Source organism: Rutidosis leptorrhynchoides, chromosome 3 (assembly GCF_046630445.1).
Source record: "Rutidosis leptorrhynchoides isolate AG116_Rl617_1_P2 chromosome 3, CSIRO_AGI_Rlap_v1, whole genome shotgun sequence".
Taxonomy (NCBI): domain Eukaryota; kingdom Viridiplantae; phylum Streptophyta; class Magnoliopsida; order Asterales; family Asteraceae; genus Rutidosis; species Rutidosis leptorrhynchoides.
In genome coordinates, this window is record NC_092335.1 from 655,719,019 (window position 1) to 655,731,730 (window position 12,712).

Below are 12,712 nucleotides of genomic sequence, written 5' to 3' on the forward strand. Positions count from 1 at the left end.
TGAATCCTAGTGTAACACCCTGATTTTTTTTTCTAAATCACAGCGGAAGTCTCAATTCACATAAATACCCTTAGTTAATTACAAACATGATTATCACAAATCATTAGTTAGTTACTTATTACAAACCACCGGTGTTACGTTAAACAACTAGTTACATATTTATAAAAATTAAGACATCAGAGTTAATCTTATCAAACATATCATCAATCCGACTCCCGTCCCTACCAGCACTAAGATCCAAAACCTGCAAGGGAGGAGGTCAGGGGGGTTAGCACGAGGCTAAGTGAATGGAATCATCTAACAGATCTAGCATACAGTACTAACTTGTACAACTACAGCAACTACAACAATCAATAACAGGCAACTGACAACTAACAACTGGCAACTATCAATTGCAACTATGCTCCAACTAGAGACTCGGCGGCTTGTACGAGCACACGACCACTAGCTGATCAGTCTAGCGTCTACCGAAAGTCCTTACTACATAGTAAATCCACACGCAGGTGATGCGTCATTCAGCACTATACTCAACAAACAGTAGCTAACTGGACCCAACCACAACAAGGTTGACCTCTCTGAGCTGAACCTAACAACAATAGGTTCCAACAGGCAACTACAACTTGTGCACACAACTGTTAAGCAACTACCACTATGAACAACTGTCCCTACGACTAGCATGGCAACTCTACAATGATTATTATTACAACATATCTACTAAGCATAGCAACTATAACAATATAACATAGTAGCACAACTTGCTACTCTATACTACACCCGGAGATAATCCCAATCACCGATTAGCAGCAACAAAAGGCACTCAAAATTTTAATCTTACTGAGCCTAATCTTCGTCCTTATCACCTGAGAATAGACATAACATAGTCAGTAATTATGTCTTGATAACAACCCGACAACAAGACGACAACACAACAATACTAAAACCAACACTTAATCATTTTACAACTGGTCTGTCAACCATACGAGTAACACCATCACATGCACGTTTGAGAACACTCAACCGTGCGGTTGACAACTCACTCGTACGTTTGGCCTATGATCAAACATCCAATAATGACTCACCTGATCCGTACGATTCACTACACGAGTGACCAGTGACTCGTACGAGTCACATCTCAACTATACATATCATCACAATCAAAACATAAGTTCCCATCACCACTCACTCGCACAGTTCACCACACGGTTGACTACCTCAACCGTACGAGTGAAGGCTCACTCGTGCGAGTGATGAAGAACAGTAGCAGCAACTATTTATATGGGTTTCAACCCAAAAACACAACATCAAACACCAATACATACACTAAATCAAAACCTAAAAATATGTAATCACTATATGATAATTCTACATAATAATTTCAACCCATAACGACACTCAAATGCGTGCAAAACAAGTCATACACCCTAAAACCCATTTTTATGACCAAAATAAAGTTTGATCCAGTTTCTTAAAAGTTTACCATTGGAACGAATTTTTCATTACAATTCCAACGATAATTGATTCATCAAAAACGGAGCTACGGTTTGAAAGTTATAACCAAAACAAGTTTCCACAAATCTGACCCTGTGCTCACACGTGTGACTGAGGCCTCACTCGTGCGAGTGAGTCCTCACACCTGTGGTTGATCCTCAAAAGTGTGGTCACTTGTACAAGTTGTAACGTCCCGCCTTTTTCCGTTTACTCTTCCGTTATACTATTTTAAATTCCGTTATGTAATTATAACATCTCCCGTTGATACGCGTTTTAAATTATCTCGTTTAGGTAATTCACGCACCCGAATGAAATTTGATGGACTAAACTTTCCAAGGTGCCAAACCTTTGACTAGGTCAAAGGGTCAACACCTACTTCCACCACCCATTATCCATTTTCATTTTCCCTTTTCATTAAATACTTTCAACTTTTCTCTCAATCTTCATCTTCAAGAATCATCATCTAATTCTAATCGATCAAGCTTCAATAAAAACAAATTACATATTTGGAATCCTTGCAACTTCCTCTTCGATTCCATACCAATTTCATTGCATTTGGGTAACTTTCTAAAATCACTAAAATTTGTGTTCTTGATGTTTTTAAGTTATAAAATTGTTAATTAGTGTCTATGGCTCAAGTCTAACATGAATATATAATGTATATGTTCGATTTTGTTATTTGAAGTAGCTACCTTGAATATGAACTTTGGTGTGTTTGATTTGGTGATTTGGTTGCTTGAATGTTGTTAAATGTTATAAATGCATGTATTAAATGTGTTCCTAACATCACTAGCTTCAATTTGATGTGTAGGTTGTTTTAGAAAACTTTATAAACGTGATTAGTGATTTTTGTGAATTTGGGTTAGGGTTTGATAAGCTTGGAATGGATATTTGATGCATTAAATGCCATGAATTGTTGCTAGTAGGTAGTTAGTTGTATTGTATGCTTGATCATCTACAAAACGGCGTGTTGTATGTATGCATTAAATGCCGAATCATAAATGTGCACATATCAAGTTTGAGTATTAAATGTGTGCATTGATTGATCATTTGATTTGAAAAGTCGGTTATTGCAAATAATGTTTTCGGTTGGTGAAATGTGCTTAGTTGTGTTCTTTGTTAAATTACCTTTCTAACGATATAAGATACGAGTTCTAAGTATTAGCGCTTTGCGAGTTATGCTTGAAAGTGTTTTAAATTGAGACTTGGACATTTGAGACTGACCAGGTACCAGCTCCCGTGTATTGTCGCAGCACGGCAATCCTGGGTCGCGGCGCGGCCTAAGCCGTGTTCAGGTTCTGACCTACATGTCAATTATATGAAAAATGTTTGGCACCCTATGGACCTCCGATTCACATGAGACTTGCTCTAACATGTTTATATATGAATAAAAACCTCAGAAAAATAGTTCGGGACCCGACCCGAACGTGTTGACTTTTTCGTTGACTTTGACCGACCAAAGTTTGACTTTTTTGTCAAACTTAACCAAATGATTATGCAACCTTCCTAACTTGTTTCTATACTTATATCTTGCATGAAACTTGACAATTTGATTCACATGCTACATAATCGAGTCATAACAAGCCATAGGACTAATTGAACTTCTTTGATCAAACATGATTATCAATATTGATACAACCTATTTGTTTAGGTCAAGACTAGCATTGTTCGTTGCACGTTACTTGTCGAAGTACGTATTTTACTCTTGCGCTCAAGGTGAGATCATAGTCCCACTTTTACTCTTTTGAACTTATATTTGGGATGAGAAAACATAAACGTTTTTTTTTAACTAAGTGAACACAAGTACAGGAAAACAAACATTCTACATACGAGTTTAGAACGAAATCCTCAATTCGATTATCATTAGTTATACTTGAAGAGTGTAAGTGTAGACGTGAACTTATGTTGTATGGCCATATGGGTTTGACAAACCCTCATCTCGGACGGTTCGCTACCGTCTATGGATGAAATATATTTTCGAGAAACAGTGTTGTTCTAGCACTATTAATGGGGTTCAACGGACGGAATGTTAAGCCTTGATAATTGGGTGCTCGTGAATATTAACTTTTAGAATGTATTACTATTTATCAATGATGTAAATCTTGTGGTTCGACTTACTTTTACTCACTTACTTACTTAAACCTATGATTTCACCAATGTTTTCGTTGACAGATTTCTATGTTTTTCTCTGGTCCTTGAACATTAGGTGATACATGCTTCCACTCATTCTTTTGATACTTGCTTTGGATGTCGAGTATACATGCATATGTGGAGCGTCTTTTGACTACTTTAAACTGTGTCGCACGTGTTTCATTTGTACTTTAAACATCGTTATGTACTAGTTATGGAAACTACTTTTGTAAACTTTGAAACATCCACACTTATGAAATGAATGCGACATATTTTCGGTCAAACTTTGTCTTAAAGACTTATGGCCATGTAATGGGACCTACGTAGACGGCGCCGTCAAACATGATTTGGTCGGGTCGCTACAGATGGTATCAGAGCATTGGTTGTAGAGATTTAGAGTTCATTGGTGTCAACCCCAAGTCATAAGGTACATTAGTGAATCTAGACTACAACCGGCATATAGACTCGAAGTAGGAATTACTTGACTACTTGTGCATTTATACTCGAACTCTTCTATCATATCTAACTCGTATTCGATCTAAATCTTACGTTGATAAATTTTATTGACACGCCACCTTGACTATATGAAGTAATGTCGAATGCACATATGAATTAGGGTAATATAATTTCCGGGATTATATTACGGTGACTCATATGAACATTCTGACATTATGACATAAAGAATTGAAGGCGAGTCAAGGATAATTTTCTCTCTATCTTTATTCCATATCACGGTTAGTATTATTTAGAATACTAACCAACGGTATTCTTTTGTTGTGAAGGAACAATGCCTCCTCGTCGTGTGCCACGCCATGAGACTACCGAACAAGCTCTACAAGGAATGATAGCCACCACCGTAGAGGCGGCCATGGCCGATCACTCCACCAACAACAATAACAATAACAATAACAACAACCAAGGGGCCGGTAACTCTAGCGAAGGGTGCTCCTACAAAGCTTTTATGGGGTGCAAACCTCACACTTATGATGGAACCGGGGGACCGGTTACTCTCACTCGATGGTTCGAACAAACGGAGGCCATCTTTAGCATAAGTGGTTGTCGAGACCAAGATAAGGTCAAGTACTCCACCCACACTCTCACTGGTGTCGCTCTTACATGGTGGAACACCTATGTACAATCGGTGGGCACCGATGAAGCTCATGCCCTCTCTTAGGCCGATTTAAGGGAAAAGATGATTGTTGAATACTTCCCTCACGAAGAAACCCGAAAGCTCGAACAAGAGCTAAGAACTCTGAAGGCGGTCGGAAACGATCTCAAGGCCTATAACCAACGCTTCGCCGAACTATCCTTGATGTGTCCTAATCTCGTGAACCCCGAATCTCAAAGGGTTGAACTCTATATGGATGGTCTACCAAAGAGCATCAAACAAGGTGTGATGTCCTCCAAACCCGCTAATCACTAAGCCGCTTTGAACATGGCCTGCCAATTGATTGAAACGGTTGATGAAATTGTAGTGCCGGCTCCTAAGGCAGAGGACAAATCGGGTGACAACAAAAGGAAATGGGAAGCCACTCCATCAAGCAACTACAACAACAACACCTTCACCAAAAAGTCTTTCACCAACGATGGCAAGAAAGGTTATGCCGGAACTCAACCTTTTTGCAACAAATGTCACAAGCACCACTCGGGTGAGTGTGGTAAGCTAATTTGTCACCGATTCCAAGGAGTTGGTCACAAGGCCAATAATTGCACAAGTGTTGCCCCGGTCGCTCGAAAGGGGCCCAATCCTCCAAAAACGGTTACTTGTTATGAATGTGGCCAAACAGGCCATTATAGGAACGAATGCCCGAAGAAGAAGGCCAACCCCAACACACGTGGCCGAGCCTTCAACATTAACACCGAGGAAGCCCAGGATGACAATGAACTAGTCACGGGTACGTTTCTTCTCAACAACACTTATGTTACTTGTTTATTCGATTCGGGAGCCGATAAGAGTTTTGTATCCAAGACTTTGACTCATTTTTTTAGCACTCCACCACTTCTACTAGATACCACTTATACCATTGAAGTGGCCAACGGGAAACTATTGAGTGCCGACACATATTACCGGGGGTGTACGTTAAACATTTTGGGTAGTGAGTTTGAAATTGACTTGATACCCATGGAACTAGGAAGTTTCGATGTAATAATCAGTATGAATTGGCTAGCCAAAATGAAATCTCACATCCTTTGTGTTCTTAACGCAATCCAGATTCCTATCGAGAATGGCGAACCTTTGATCGTCTATGGCGATAAGAGTTGCACCGGACTCAACCTCGTTTCATGCATTAAAGTTAGAAAACTACTCCGTAAGGGTTGTTTTGCGATCCTTGCTCATGTTAAGAAAGTCGAGTCCGATGAGAAACACATCGATGATGTGCCAATTGTTAGTGACTATTCCGATGTATTTCCCGACGAATTGCCGGGTCTTCCACCTCATCGACTGGTTGAATTCCAAATCGACCTTATTCCGGGAGCCGCACCCGTAGCACGTACACCATATAGACTCGCTCCATCCGAAATGCAAGAATTGCAAAGTCAAATCCAAGAACTACTTGATCATGGTTTTATCCAACCTAGCCATTCACCTTGGGGCGCTCCGATTTTGTTTGTTAAACAGAAAGACAGATCCCTACGAATGTGCATTGATTATCGTGAACTAAATAAATTGACGGTTAAGAACCGATATCCTCTTCCTCGCATCGATGACCTCTTTGATCAACTACAAGGATCTCGTGTATATTCTAAAATCGATCTCCGTTCGGGTTATCATCAATTAAGGGTTAAGGGGGAAGATGTCTCAAAAACCGCTTTCCGGACTCGTTATGGTAGTTATGAATTTCTTGTAATGCCATTTGGTCTCACTAACGCACCGGCGGTGTTCATGGATCTTATGAACCGCGTGTGCAAACCGTATCTTGACAAATTCATTATCGTGTTCATCGATGATATTTTGGTTTATTCTAAAAGCGAAGAAGAACACGAACAACATCTCCGACTTGTGCTTGAACTCTTGAGACAAGAACGACTCTATGCCAAATTCTCCAAGTGTGAATTTTGGTTGAAGGAAGTTCAATTTCTTGGTCATGTTGTAAGTGATCAAGGTATTAAAGTCGATCCATCAAAAATCGAAGCCATTAGTAAATGGGAGACTCCTACTACTCCTACTCACATTCGTCAATTCTTGGGTCTTGCCGGATACTATCGTAGATTCATCAAAGATTTCTCTTTGGTCGCTCGTCCTCTAACCGCGTTAACTCATAAGGGAAGAAAATTCGTTTGGGCAACCGAACAAGAATCTGCATTTCAAATCTTGAAAACGAAGCTAACCACCGCTCCTATCTTGTCACTTCCCGAAGGCAACGATGACTTTGTTGTGTATTGCGACGCCTCGAAACATGGTTTTGGGTGTGTGTTGATGCAACGAACGAAGGTCATTTCTTATGCTTCTCGACAACTCAAAATTCATGAACGAAACTACACGACACATGATCTCAAACTCGGAGCCGTTGTCTTTGCACTAAAAATGTGGAGACACTATCTTTATGGAACCAAGAGTACTATCTTTACCGATCACAAAAGTCTCCAACACATCTTCGACCAAAAGCAACTAAACATGAGACAACGAAGGTGGATTGAAACCTTAAACAATTACGATTGCGAGCTTCATTACCATCCCGGGAAGGCAAATGTAGTAGCCGATGCCTTAAGTCAAAAAGAAAGAGCGGTGCCTCTTCGTGTCTGAGCTTTAAACATCACCAACCATACCAACCTTAATAGCCAAATTCGGGTAGCCCAAGATGAGGCTCTCAAGGATGAAAACATTTCACACGAACTTTTGAATATTCTCGTCTCTCGATTCGAAGTTAGGGAGACCGGACTTCGATATTTCGCCGGAAGGATTTGGGTGCCTAGATATGGGGACATACGAAGTCTTATTTTAGATGAAGCCCATAAGTCACGATACTCGATTCACCCTGGTGCCAATAAGATGTACCACGACCTTAAACAACAATATTGGTGGCCGAACATCAAAAGGGACGTAGCTACTTATGTTTCCAAGTGTTTGACATGTTCCAAAGTCAAAGCCGAACACCAAAGACCGTCCGAACTACTTCAACAACCCGAGATTCCGCAATGGAAGTGGGAAAGGATAATGATGGATTTTATCACCAAACTACCAAAAACGACGGGCGGATATGATACCATTTGGGTTATTGTTGACTGCCTCACCAAATCCGCACACTTTCTCGCCATGAAGGAGACCGACAAAATGGAAAAACTTGCACAACTTTACATCAAGGAGATCGTAGCCCGTCATGGTGTACCTTTATTGATTATCTCCGACCGAGATGGCCGTTTTGTTTCTAGATTTTGGCGTACCTTGCAAGAAGCGTTGGGAACGCATTTAGACATGAGCACCGCATATCATCCTCAAACCGATGGAGAAAGCGAACGCACAATTCAAACCCTAGAGGACATGTTACGAGCTTGCGTTGTTGATTTTGGAAAAGCTTGAGACAAGCACTTACCTCTCGCCGAGTTCTCTTACAACAATAGTTATCACGCGAGTATTAAAGCCGCACCTTTTGAAGCGTTACATGGCCGAAAATGTCGTTCACCTCTTTGTTGGGCCGAGGTAGGCGACGTGCAAATCACCGGACCTGAACTCATTCACGAAACCACCGAGAAAATCGTTCAAATCTGAGATAGGCTTAGGACGGCCCGAAGTCATCAAAAGAGCTATACCGACAAACGACGCAACAACCTCGAATTTCAAGTCGGTGACCGGGTAATGTTAAAAGTCACACCTTGGAAAGGTGTAATCCATTTTGGGAAACGCGGGAAGCTAAATCCGCGGTATGTTGGTCCTTTCGAAATCTTAGAGCGTGTTGGAACCGTTGCTTATCGTTTGGATCTTCTGCCTCAACTAAGCTCCGCCCATCCTACCTTCCATGTATCTAACTTGAAAAAGTGTCTTGCCGAACCCGATATTTTCATCCCTCTCGAGGACCTTACTATTGATGACAAACTTCATTTTGTGGAGGAACCGGTTGAAATTGTGGACACCTCCGTCAAGACATTGAAACAAAGCCGAATCCCGATTGTCAAGGTTCGTTGGAATGCCAAAAGAGGACCCGAGTTTACTTGGGAAAGGCAAGATCAAATGCAAAAGAAATACCCTCACTTGTTCTCGATTCCGGTAACGCAAAATTTCGAGGAAAAAACAATGACTACTACGCCTACTTAAATTTCGGGTCGAAATTTCTTTTAAGGAGTAGGTAATGTAACATCCTGCCTTTTTCCGTTTACTCTTCCGTTATACTATTTTAAATTCCATTATGTAATTATAACATCTCCCGTTGACACGCATTTTAAATTATCTCGTTTAGGTAATTGACGCACCCGAATGAAACTTGAGGGACTAAACTTGCCAAGGTGCCAAACCTTTGACTAGGTCAAAGGGTCAACACCCACTTCCACCACCCATTATCCATTTTCATTTTCCCTTTTCATTAAATACTTTCAACTTTTCTCTCAATCTTCATCTTCAAGAATCATCATCTAATTCTAATCGACCAAGCTTCAATCAAAACAAATTACATATTTGGAATCCTTGCAACTTCCTCTTCAATTCCATACCAATTTCATTGCATTTGGTTAACTTTCTAAAATCCCTAGAATTTGTGTGCTTGATGTTTTTAAGTTATAAAGTTGTTAATTAGTGTCTATGGCTCAAGTCTAACATGAATATATGATGTATATGTTCGATTTCGTTATTTGAAGTAGCTAGCTTGAATATGAACTTTGGTGTGTTTGATTTGGTGATTTGGTTGCTTGAATGTTGTTAAATGTTATAAATGCATGTATTAAATGTGTTCCTAACATCACTAGCTTCAATTTGCTGTGTATGTTGTTTTAGAAAATTTCATAAACGTGATTAGCGATTTTGGTGAATTTGGGTTAGGGTTTGATAAGCTTGGAATGGATATTTGATGCATTAAATGTCATGAATTGTTGTTAGTAGGTAGTTAGTTGTATTGTATGCTTGATCATCTACAAAACGGCGTGTTGTATGTATGCATTAAATGCCGAATCATAAATGTGCACATATCAAGTTTGAGTATTAAATGTGTGCATTGATTGATCATTTGATTTGAAAATTCGGTTATTGCAAAAACTGTTTTCGGTTGGTGAAATGTGCTTAGTTGTGTTCTTTGTTAAATTACCTTTCTAACGATATAAGATACGAGTTCTAAGTATTAGCGCTTTGCGAGTTATGCTTGAAAGTGTTTTGAATTAAGACTTGGACATTTGAGACTGACCAGGTACCAGCTCCCGTGTATTGTCGCGGCGCGGCAATCCTGGGTCGCGGCGCGGCCTAAGCCGTGTTCAGGTTCTGACCTACATGTCAATTATATGAAAAATGTTTGGCACCCTATGGACCTCCGATTCATATGAGACTTGCTCTAACATGTTTATATATGAATAAAAACCTCAGAAAAATAGTTCGGGACCCGACCCGAACGTGTTGACTTTTTCGTTGACTTTGACCGACCAAAGTTTGACTTTTTGTCAAACTTAACCAAATGATTATGCAACCTTCCTAACTTGTTTCTATACTTGTATCTTGCATGAAACTTGACAATTTGATTCACATGCTACATAATCGAGTCATAACGAGCTATAGGACTAATTGAACTTCTTTGATCAAACATGATTATCAATATTGATACAACCTATTTGTTTAGGTCAAGACTAGCATTGTTCTTTGCACGTTACTTGTCGAAGTAATTATTTTACTCTTGCGCTCAAGGTGAGATCATAGTCCCACTTTTACTCTTTTGAACTTATATTTGGGATGAGAAAACATAAACGTTTCTTTTTAACTAAGTGAACACAAGTACAGGAAAACAAACATTCTACATACGAGTTTAGAACGAAATCCTCAATTCGATTATCATTAGTTACACTTGCAGGGTGTAAGTGTAGGCGTGAACTTATGTTGTATGGCCATATGGGTTTGACAAACCCTCATCTCGGACGGTTCGCTACCGTCTATGGATGAAATATATTTTCGAGAAACAGTGTTGTTCTAGCACTATTAATGGGGTTCAACGGACGGAATGTTAAGCCTTGATAATTGGGTGCTCATGAATATTAACTTTTAGAATGTATTACTATTTATCAATGATGTAAATCTTGTGGTTCAACTTACTTTTACTCACTTACTTACTTAAACCTATGATTTCACCAACGTTTTCGTTGACAGATTTCTATGTTTTTCTCAGGTCCTTGAACATTAGGTGATACATGCTTCCGCTGATTCTTTTGATACTTGCTTTGGATGTCGAGTATACATGCATATGTGGAGCGTCTTTTGACTACTTTAAACTGTGTCGCAAGTGTTTCATTTGTACTTTAAACATCGTTATGTACTAGTTATGGAAACTACTTTTGTAAACTTTGAAACATCCACACTTATGAAATGAATGCGACATATTTTCGGTCAAACTTTGTCTTAAAGACTTATGGCCATGTAATGGGACCTACGTAGAAGGCGCCGTCAAACATGATTTGGTGGGGTCGCTACACAAGTGACATGTCAAAACTGTGGGTGCTGATGAACACCTACAACTCGCTGTTTTCGCGTTTTTTGACCCTAAAACATGATTTTTGCTCAATCTGATCATGAAACCACTTCAAAAACATCATATAACAACTATAGAACATATATCTAACAACAATTAACACTAAAAAACACAATTCAACAAGATTCAAGCTCATATTCACACTTTTTATTCAAGAACACAAAAACCCATTTAATCAAGAATTCAAGCAACAATTCAAGCAAGCTAACCTGGATATCAACTCTAGATGAAGCTCAAAATCAGGTTCTAGGCTTGATTAACTTCAATTCTTCACTAGATTCACTTAGGGTTTGTGTGACGATCGCTCCAAATCCATATGGACGAACACGTCATTCATTGATTTCATTGTGAGGTATTTGACCTCTAAATGATACGTTTTGTAAACATTGCATTCTTTTTGAAAAGGTACACCATAAATGAATATTTAAATCAAAGGTTTTCGACATCTGATGATTTCTACATATAGACAATCACCGTATATAATGGTTTACAATAATATATCCGTTGACAATGCAGTCAAAATAGGTACATGGTGATAGTTTTGTGAATGCAACGTTTCCTTGAAAAATATGCCATGTAAGACTCCATGCACATAGCTTGTCTATCATATAAGCAAACAGCAGAAGATTTCTAGGGAACCTGAGAATAAACATGCTAACAAGTGTCAACACAAAGGTTGGTGAGTTCATAGTTTTAGTGTTTCGCATAAACTTTATATAAAAGTGAATCACAAGTTTTCAGTTGTTTCATCCAGAAACGTTTATCAAAATATTCTACGAAATTGAGCACCCTGGTAACTAAACTTTACGTATATATATTTTATACCCTTTGTATAATCATCTTAATAATACACGCAAACCAACATGTACGCTTCTCAAATAGCATACGTCCGTTAAAAGGCTAGCGCTCTAGCTCAGACGGGGATATCAAGCCCTATGGATCCATATACTACAACTCGCGCCCACCAGTTCTTATAACTGGCAGTTAACAGTTACCAAAGCTAAGGGATTTTCGGTTCAAACTCAGTGTAGAATTTAGTATGTACTTGTATCCATTGCATTTAAAATAAAGTGCATGTATTCTCAGCCCAAAAATATATATTGCAAAAGCATTTAAAAAGGGAGCAAATGAAACTCACCTTAGCAGCACATAAAGTTGTTCACCAAAACGTGACCGAAACTCAGAATATCAAATAACTGTAGATCTCAACCTAGAGGACATATGTTGGTCAATAAATGTCTATCAAGCTAGGTCTGGTCATAGTGTATCACAATCCTAATGCTCGAGATCGACATACAAAAGTTATCCAAAGTCGTTTCAAAAAGTCAATTTTGACAATAGTTCAACAAAACGAGACATACCTTATATAACGATTCATTTACTCGGTTGGTAATATTCAAAAATTCAATTTATCAATCTTACAAACAAGTTGTTTTAAATAT